General features: G+C 43.0%; 1 non-coding gene across 1 annotated transcript; it reads left to right on the forward strand.

Moving 5' to 3' along the window:
- Window positions 1-1,535: 1,535 nt before the first annotated feature.
- On the forward strand, window positions 1,536-1,617 carry trnas-aga (transfer RNA serine (anticodon AGA)). The gene has a single exon. It is a non-coding gene; the product is annotated as a tRNA-Ser (tRNA).
- Window positions 1,618-9,588: the final 7,971 nt, after the last annotated feature.

Consider the following 9,588-nt stretch of genomic DNA (forward strand, 5'->3'; position numbering starts at 1 on the left):
GAAATTCACTCTGTAACTTGTAAATAATCAAAACTTGCACTTTACTGTCTCTGCATAAACGACAACAGAACTATGTCGACAACGGCCAGCAACTTAGAACAAGAATTCTGCTGCTTCCTCTGCACCAATACTCACTCAGATTACTTTTCCCAACTATATCACCAAATTAAGACATCGCAGTTGGCCACGTGATCGATCCTTTCTTCTCCCAGTCACTGAATTGCGGGATATTTCTTGCGATGGTGGGTTTCAGGAAAGAGTTATCGCTGCTAGTACATTCGAAGTTTCCACTTCTACATTCATATTTTCCAATTCGATTATCCCATTCCAGTGTCATTGGCCGTAGGTCATCTGATTGGCTTGAACTCTCCCTTTTGTTAGCTCTGCTCCAGGCCGGCATTCATTTATTTCTCTCTTCGCAGTAAGCGTCATTTGGTAATTTATGGCTCTTTGTTCCCTTTAGAAACCAGTTTAAATCACTACGGACAGGCATTGACGCCAACATTCACACATTTGCATGTTCTATTATATCAAAAACACCTCACAAATAACTTCTCATTTGGAAAAGGTCTCTTAAATCGCAGATTAGCTGAAGCAACTCTGTGTTTACTTTAAAACACAGAAATGTTCCTCTCACAAAATGGAAGATGTAAAACGGTTCCACAAAACGACATCTTCATTTCCAATCACATGGCTGGTACAAAGACATTTGATCTGTCTGCTTCCACTGTCCTTGAGCCATTCGAGTTCGATGTTATCTCACATATTTTAATTCCTCCGTGGCCAGCATCTCCTCTTTTTCGATCCATGGAAATTCCTAGGGATCACATTACTGTTAATATGTCTCAGTGAAAATGGCACAGAAAGAACAGCAGCATTTATGACTAATCAAAAATACAGATAAGGATTTAAAAATATTATCCGAACAAAAGCATGAAGAAACATGATAAGTGTACCCTATTTCATACCATATTGTACATTGGTAATTTAACGGGAATTAGTATTATTGGTATTTGGAGTTTCGGAAAAAGTGGTACATGGATCTTGGAAAAATAGAGTCCTCTGCGTAATCCAAGGTAACTTCTAAAGTAAGTACATGTTCAGCACAACATGCGGGACGAGGGGAATTTATTGTGCTGTAGATTTGCTATGTTTCGATATTGAAACGCAATATAACTGTATGAAATCAAACAAAATCAGCAAAACTTAATTTGTAAAGGCATGGTGCTCGCAAACACTAACGTTATTAAAGTTGCTCTGAAACACATACTGGGGAAAATACCATGGGTAACCACTAGGACAAAGAGAAAAGCAATGACAACATGTGAAGCAATACACATCAAAGGATATAAATTAACATTTAAACCCCGGTCCAAACTTTATTCCAAAAGGGATGGATTCTTCAAAACATCATTGGCTAAACCGACGTGATATCTAATAGCCTTTGATGAAACATCCCATTGTTCGATTTGGTAAATAACTCTATCTGACTCTACCATAATATAAATTATAGGCGGAAGAACACTAGGGCACTTGTAGTCGTGGCCGAGTGGTTAAGGCGATGGACTAGAAATCCATTGGGGTTTCCCCGCGCAGGTTCGAATCCGGCCGACTACGTGTTTATATCGGTTTTGACTCCCTGATCCCTCCCACGGATACAGATTGTAAAAAAACAGTCGAAACTCCGATCATCGTTCGCCGCCTGCAAAACCAGGAAGATCCCCTGTGTTCCGCACTTATTCAGGCGGCCTCTACTATGCAATCGGTCAGCGGCTGTTCAGCTGTTATCCGAAATGTTTATGGTTCCAACCTATCCAGGGGCGCTGTTGATCCAGTGGCCTTTGCTGTTCGTTTTGTGCGCTCCGTGCTGTCCCTAATACATTCATTAAAAAAGACATATATCCACATAGAGATAACAAAACACTACCACGACCTGTCTTGCTTACATTCATGTTGCCATAAACTGAATATATTGTACAAGGACGATCGAACCAGCAGAAACACTGACAGGGCACCAATGCATTTCATGTTTAAATTTATGTTATCGCCACTTGAACCAGAGGGATAAAATCACTCAACGTCACTCACACCAACACTGACTGTTTCCACAACTCACTATCAAACTCGACATTTCATGCTGTCGACATTTTGGCTTTGTTATTATTATTATGACTTTCTCAGCTCAAGCTGGTAAAACCTGAAGTCCGGGCGTACTGACGCACACTCAATCCTCAATAGCTACGGACTGCCGACCATTCTAGTGGCGTATAGTATAGTGGCTTTCAGGAGATTTACAGAAATATTGGTTTGCTGTCCTAACTGTTTAATACTATTGTGCAGTGACTATGAGATGATAGTTGTTGTTGATATTACCATTGGGACAATCTACACCCTGTTCATGCTCGATAGTCTTTCAAGTTATTTTAATTCAGCATATTTCTGGTGCTATACACTTGTTAATTGTTGTACGTTATGTGTGTTTGCAGTGACTGTATCGATTATGTACGTTGTTACAGCTTTTTCATCCAGTAATATTATATATCCAGACGGTTATGATGGATTGGCCTGTCTGTAATAATGGATCAGACAAAAATTAAAGTGTAGGAATCTGATCTTAATCTAGAACAGGTTTGTATTTATAGTAAGGTGTGGTGTCTTTTATGAGTTTGTATTTTAAAGCAAGATTTTGGTGACTGATGTTTGTCAATTGATTGTCCCCGTGTAAGTAATCAGATTGAGTTAAACTGCTGTTCAATCCTGTAATGTGTTGGAATGTTCCTGGTGGCTCTTGTCATTTTCTGCATTTATCGTCATTAATCTGTAGGACGTTTATTATGTATTTCTAATATTTTTCGGTTAACCACCTGGCCCTGTATTGCCACTTGGAACCCCTTTGTTTCTGGGAAGAGGTCTCCAACTCTGAGCCAAGCGTTCCACGTTTCCTTCTTCACATCTTGACTGCTCACATCATGGGGATGTTTTCCATGGAGGGATGCTCCCCCATTGGTTAACTATATATAATTATTTTTATTTTACGTTTTTGTATTTTCACAGTCTGTTATGTTTTCTACATTGATGTTCAGTCTTGTGTGCACTTTTTCACTGATTGTATTCTGTTTCTTTGCGCTTACTCTAAATCCCCGCAAGGAAACGCATCTAATGGTAGCATACTTGTACTGTGGTAATTAATTGACTTTGAACTTGGAAGTGTTCTGCGCTGCTACACAGGACCCAGATCCTCGGTGCCCTCTAGTGGCCGGTGGCTGCCTCACCGATCTCACTGCGACTCTCCGGGTCGTTTTGTGAACGCAGGAGCGGGGATGTTTCACTTCTTGTTCACATCAACGTGCAAGTTAAATAAAGCGAAGACTTGCTGCTCCACTGCGAAGTCCACGCACGTCGGTCACATTTGTACAAAGGGAAACAAATCTAATGTTTCAGGCGGAAACCCATTCGTCACAACTGGGACAAAGAGGAAATCAGGTATTTTTCAGTATCAGACAAGGTGGGCGAACGTGATCGGTCAAGGGAAAAGCCGCGAATCAGGTGAGGCCAAGTGAGTGACTGTGACTGTTATAATCGGGACATTTATTTCTATGTTATATGAACAACACAACTACGGGAAACGTCCAACACGGTGGACTATGGTAATGAGAGAAGGAAAAATAAACGGAGTCAAAGACCAATAGACAATAGACAATAGACAACAGGTGCAGAAGTAGACCATTCGGCCCTTCGAGCCTGCATCGCCATTTTGAGATCATGGCTGATCAACTACTATCAATACTGGTTCCTGTGTTGTTCCCATCTCCCTTGATTCCCCTATCCATAAGATACCTATCTAGCTCCTTCTTGAAATCATCCAGAGAACTGGCTTCCACTACCTTCCGAGGCAGTGCATTCCAGACCCCCACAACTCTCTGGGAGAAGTAGTTTCCCCTTAACTCTGTCCTAAATGACCTACCCCTTATTCTCAAACCATGCCCTCTGATACTGGACTCTCCCAGCATCTGGAACATATTTCCTGCCTCTATCTTGTCCCATCCCTTAATAATCTTATATGTTTCAATCAGAGCCCCTCTCAATCTCCTTAATTCCAGTGTATACAAGCCCAGTCTCTCTAACCTCTCTGCGTAAGACAGTCCAGATATCCCAGGAATTAACCTCGTGAATCTACTCTGCACTTCCTCTACAGCCAGGATGTCCTTCCTTAACCCTGGAGACCAAAACTGTACACAATACTCCAGGTGTGGTCTCACCAGGGCTCTGTACAAATGCAAGAGGATTTCCTTGCTGTTGTACTCAATTCCCTTTGTAATAAAGGCCAACATTCCATTAGCCTTCTCACTGCCTGCTGCACTTGCTCATTCACCTTCAGTGACTGATGAACAAGGACTCCTCGATCTCTTTGTATTTCTCCCTTACCTAACTCTACACCGTTCAGATAATAATCTGCCTTCCTGTTCTTACTCCCAAAGTGGATAACCTCACACTTATTCACATTAAACGTCATCTGCCAAGTATCTGCCCACTCACCCAGCCTATCCAAGTCACCCTGAATTCTTCTAACATCCTCATCACATGTCACACGGCCACCCAGCTTAGTATCATCAGCAAATTTGCTGATGCTATTTTCAATGCCTTCATCCAAATTGTTGACGTAAATTGCAAACAGCTATGGTCCCAATACCGAGCCATGTGGCACCCCACTAGTCACCACCTGCCATTCCGAGAGACACCCATTCATCGCTACCCTTTGCTTTAAATCTGTCAACCAGTTTTCTATCCATGTCAATGTCTTCCCCCCGATGACCTGAGCTTTGATTTTACCCACCAATCTCGTATGTGGGACCTTATCAAATGCCTTCTGAAAATCGAGGTACACCACATCCACTGGATCTCCCGCGTCTACCTTCCTGGTTACATCCTCGAAAAATTCCAACAGATTAGTCAAGCATGATTTACCCTTGGTAAATCCATGATGGCTCGGCCCAATCCTATCACTGCTATCTAGATATGCCACTATTTCATCCTTAATAATGGACTCTAGCATCTTCCCCAGCACCGATGTCAGGCTGACAGGTCGATAGTTCTCTGTTTTCTCCCTCCCTCCTTTCTTGAAAAGTGGGATAACATTAGCCATTCTCCAATCCTCAGGAACTGACCCTGAATCTAAGGAACTTTGGAAAATGATTACCAATGCATCCGCAATTTCCAGAGCCACCTCCGTTAGTACCCTAGGATGCAGACCATCTGGACCTGGGGATTTGTCAGTCTTTAGTCCCATCAGTCTTCTCATCACCGTTTCCTTCCTAATGTCAATCTGTTTCATTTCCTCTGTTTACCGTATGTCCTTGGCCCATTCAAATATCTGGGAGATTGCTTTTGGGCGACGGTCGAAGATTGGTACTTTTTGGCACAAGGATCCGAGTAACGCACACAAAACACTGGAACATCTCAGTGGGTCAGTCAGCATGTATGGAGAGGAATAAAAAAATCGAAGTGTCAGGCCGTGTTTCTTCATCAGTACTGGAAAGGAAGTGGGAAGAAGCCAGAATAAGAACGCGGGGGAAGAGAAGGAGTTCAAGCTACAACGTGATAGGTGAGGCCAGGTGAGGATGGAAGGTCGATATGTTGGGGAAAGGGGAATTTGAAGACTGGGAGGTGATAGGTGAAGCCAGGTAAGAACAAAAGGTAGATATTTTGGGGAAAGGGAAATATCAGTCTGAGGGCTACCCAGACGCAATATGACGTGCTGCTTCTCCATCCCGGGAGTGGCTTCATCGTGACAGTAGAGGAATCCATGGACTATCATGTCAGAATGGGAATGGGCTATGGAATTAAAATGGTTTACCATTGGGAAATGCTGCTCGTTGTGGACGGAGCAAAGTTACTCGACAAAATGGTTCGACAATCCACCTTGCGTATCGCAATTGGAGATAAGGCCGTATTGGGAGCACCGATACAGTAGATTGCCCAGGCAAACTCGCAGCTGAAATATTTCCTTACCTGGAAGGACTGCTTGCGACCCTGCATGTTGTGAGGGAGGAGGTGAATGGACAGGTGCAGCACTTCTCCCGGTTGGTTAAATGCCAGAAGGGAAATAAGTGGGGAATGTGTAGTCGTGACCGATGTGTTTGGCGATGCACCCGGGATCCATTGTGATTTCCTCGTGCAGCTTCCAGTCCTGATAACTGTGTGTTTCCAACACACTGTTTGATATTGTCCGTGACTCTCTGATGCAAACCGGTCATGTAGACTGTGAAAAACCGGGTCCAGGCCAGCACCGATTGTTGGTCACATTCTACAACGCAGAATTGAACCATTTATTCCTACTTTCCTCAAAACCTGCCTCTGCGGCGCATCGGTGATCGCGTTCAGCTGCTAACCGAAAGGTTGGCGGCTAATGACCCGGCAGATGTTTCTTCTCTAGCAAACAGGAGGAAATCTGCAGATGTTAGAAATTCAAACAACACACACATAATGCTGGTGGAACGCAGCAAGCCAGGCAGCATCTATAAGGAGAAGCACTGTCGACGTTTCGGGCCGACAGCCTTCGTCAGGACTAACTGAAAGGAAAGATACTGAGAGATTTGAAAGCATTGAGGGGAGGCGGAAATGCAAAATGTTAGGAGAAGAACGGAAGGGGTGAGATGAAGCTAAGAGCTGGAAAGGTGATTGGCGAAAATGATACAGAGCTGAAGAAGGGAAAGGATCATGGGACGGGAGGCCTTGGGAGAAAGAAAGGGGGGAGGGGCGAGCACCAGGGGGAGATGGAGAACAGGCAGAGTGATGGGTACTATGAGACATCAATTTGCGGGTTCTGGGTCTAAGTGATTGCAATCTAATTTCGATCCACACCCCACTGAGGGCTCACATCCACAGAGGTGACGCAAGTGCACCGGGGTGTTCTTCTTTCCTCTGGTAACATTTGCGTAACTCATTGATTAGGTACCCGTTGTAATGACCCATAATCTTCAGTATTGCATGTTTAATTCCGCATTTATTCCCACACCGTATCACTGTGTTTCTAGTAAATTGGAGTAGATGCTCGGATTTAAGCTCATTATAATCTACTTTCTTTGTCTGGCATCATCTAGTTCATATATTGTTTAGCCGTACTAATTGCTTGGAACAGTTCCCTGCACAGTATCATCCCGTGCACGTATGTCCCGATTTCCTTAGCAATATCCCTAAGCTGCTGTACCCCATGTGGTGTATTGTCTGTTACGTTGTGGTTTTGCGTTCCTGTCTCGGCTCCTCCTTCCGTGGTAGTAACTCGAGCAGCCATTCGATCTGTCGGTAGCAAAGGATCTTTTTGATTGTACGTCAGCCATGGGGCCTCGGCTGCAGGTCCCTCATCATAACCATAGCTGGTCGCCTAAGACATAAGGAGTTGGTTGTAGACTACAGAGGTAATGAAGAGAGGCTGACCCCTAGTCAGGCCACATTTTGGGTATTGTCAACAGTTTTGGATCCCTTATCTCGGAATGGGTGTATTGTCATTGGAGGTTGTCCAGAGGAGGTTCTCAGCGATGATTCCAAGAATGAAGGGTTTAACATATCAGGGGCGTTTTACCGGTTTGGGTCTGTACTCATTGGAATTTAGAGGACTGCGGTGGAATCTAATTGAACCCTACCGAGTCCTGAAAGGACTGGATCAGGTGGATGTGGAGAGGATGTTTCCTCTGGTGGGTGTATCTAGACTCAAGGCACAGCCTCCGAAGTGAGGGGTGAGCTTTTAGGACAGAAGTAAGGATAACAGTTTCAAGCCACAGCGTTGTGAATCTGTGACAGTCGCAGTCCATTGTTATATTGAAAGCGGGAAATATGAGATTCCTGATTGTTTGGGGCATCAAGGAATTTGGTGAGAGGGCAAGTGTATGCGGTTGAATGGGATGCGAGATCAGCCATGATGAAATGACGAACAATATCGAACGGGTGAGTGACTTAATTCTGCTCCTCTGTCTTATGGCCCATATGTCCATATCAACTCTGCACTGGCTTGCGCCCTGGAGAGGCCATTCCTGCTTCGCTTCAGTGACCACCAGAGGCGCAGCACCCATGGTCGACCATGACCGACGGATGCCACACACTCATGTAACCCGAATCCTCAGCCACAATAATGGACTGGAAATCTTCCCCAAACATTGACCTATAACTGACTAACTGGCTTATAGTTTCACTTGCTTCAGTCATGTTCTTGTACTCTGTCACATATCATTTCAGAACGAAATATTATGATCAGCAAGGAGATGGATGCATTTGAAGAAAGGGGAATGGAATGCGCGTTACAGAACCAAGAAACTGTAGATTCTGTCTTACTTTCTCTTCAGTTGTGGGTTTTATTGAATGTTTCGCTGGGCAACAAGGACTGGTCGAGCAGTGATTCACAGTGATAGAACTAGGCGTGACTGTTCCCACACAATGCGTTTACCAGGCACAGATAATGGAATAAAATAACATAGGATTATTCCTTCGAGAAAAAAAAAACTTGTCTCTCTGTGGTTTATGAAGATATAATCAAGGCATGAGACTTCCCACATTCAAATACAGCGCGAGTATAATTTATTACAATTTTTTATCGCTTTCCTTTGACAGTTATCAATGCCTTCAATAAACAGCGTCTAAAATCCAGTCGGTCAATTATCGCGACTAGAATCAACTATTGATAGATCACCACTTTTAAACGTTACTTCCTTTTAGACTTAACGACGATTGTTATAGGTTCTGAATCTTGTAAAATCTGCAAAAGATTAAAAAAAAGAAACACGGTGAGTAATGTATAAAAATAAAACGCAAGAAATTGCTCACAACGTGAATGGTGAGAGGGGAGATGGTTTGGGCTGTTAGTGTTACATACTGTACATGGTTCCTCCGTGTTAAACAGTGCTGTTCTGTCCCAGACGATTTAGGTGTTTAATCAGTCCACATGTTACAGCGTTTCCTTGAATCAGACACGCTACAGTAATCACAGATGACCCACATATCAGTGTGGATGTCCTTCTAGATACATAACTAATCTAATCGTTTACGAAGTCGTTTCTCATCCAAACATGACTCGTATTATGGAACCAAATCAAACTAAAAGCAAAGAAGTGTGAACATTAAACATCCAAGGAAAAGATAATCGAATTTAACAACCAAACCAAGTACCCTTCCTTTACTTGAGTAACTCAATGCGTTATGCCTACTGTTATACATGATAATTATTTGAGGTGGATATTCTCCATTGTAAAAAATATTAAGACAAATAATTATTCCATTTGAAACGTGCAGACTTTGCGTCATAGACAGTAAATGTATAACGTTGTTGTTTCTAAAAGCTGAATAAAAAAAATTATATTTTCCCTAGGAACGCTTTTCATTGCCAGACTCATATCAATTGTTTACCTGAAGTGTTTGTGCAATGGACTGTCACTGATATGACTAACGAGGAGAAATAACTAATTATCAGATGAACCTTCCTCTCATGTATAAAATGCAATCAACAGTGGATATCGGTAGTTGGACCATTTTGTCATGATTGCTGCTTCACACAGAAAATGGGATATTCAGCAATTTACTGCATCTGGCAGCGATTGGTAT

Source organism: Hemitrygon akajei, chromosome 28 (assembly GCF_048418815.1).
Source record: "Hemitrygon akajei chromosome 28, sHemAka1.3, whole genome shotgun sequence".
In the NCBI taxonomy this organism is placed as follows: domain Eukaryota; kingdom Metazoa; phylum Chordata; class Chondrichthyes; order Myliobatiformes; family Dasyatidae; genus Hemitrygon; species Hemitrygon akajei.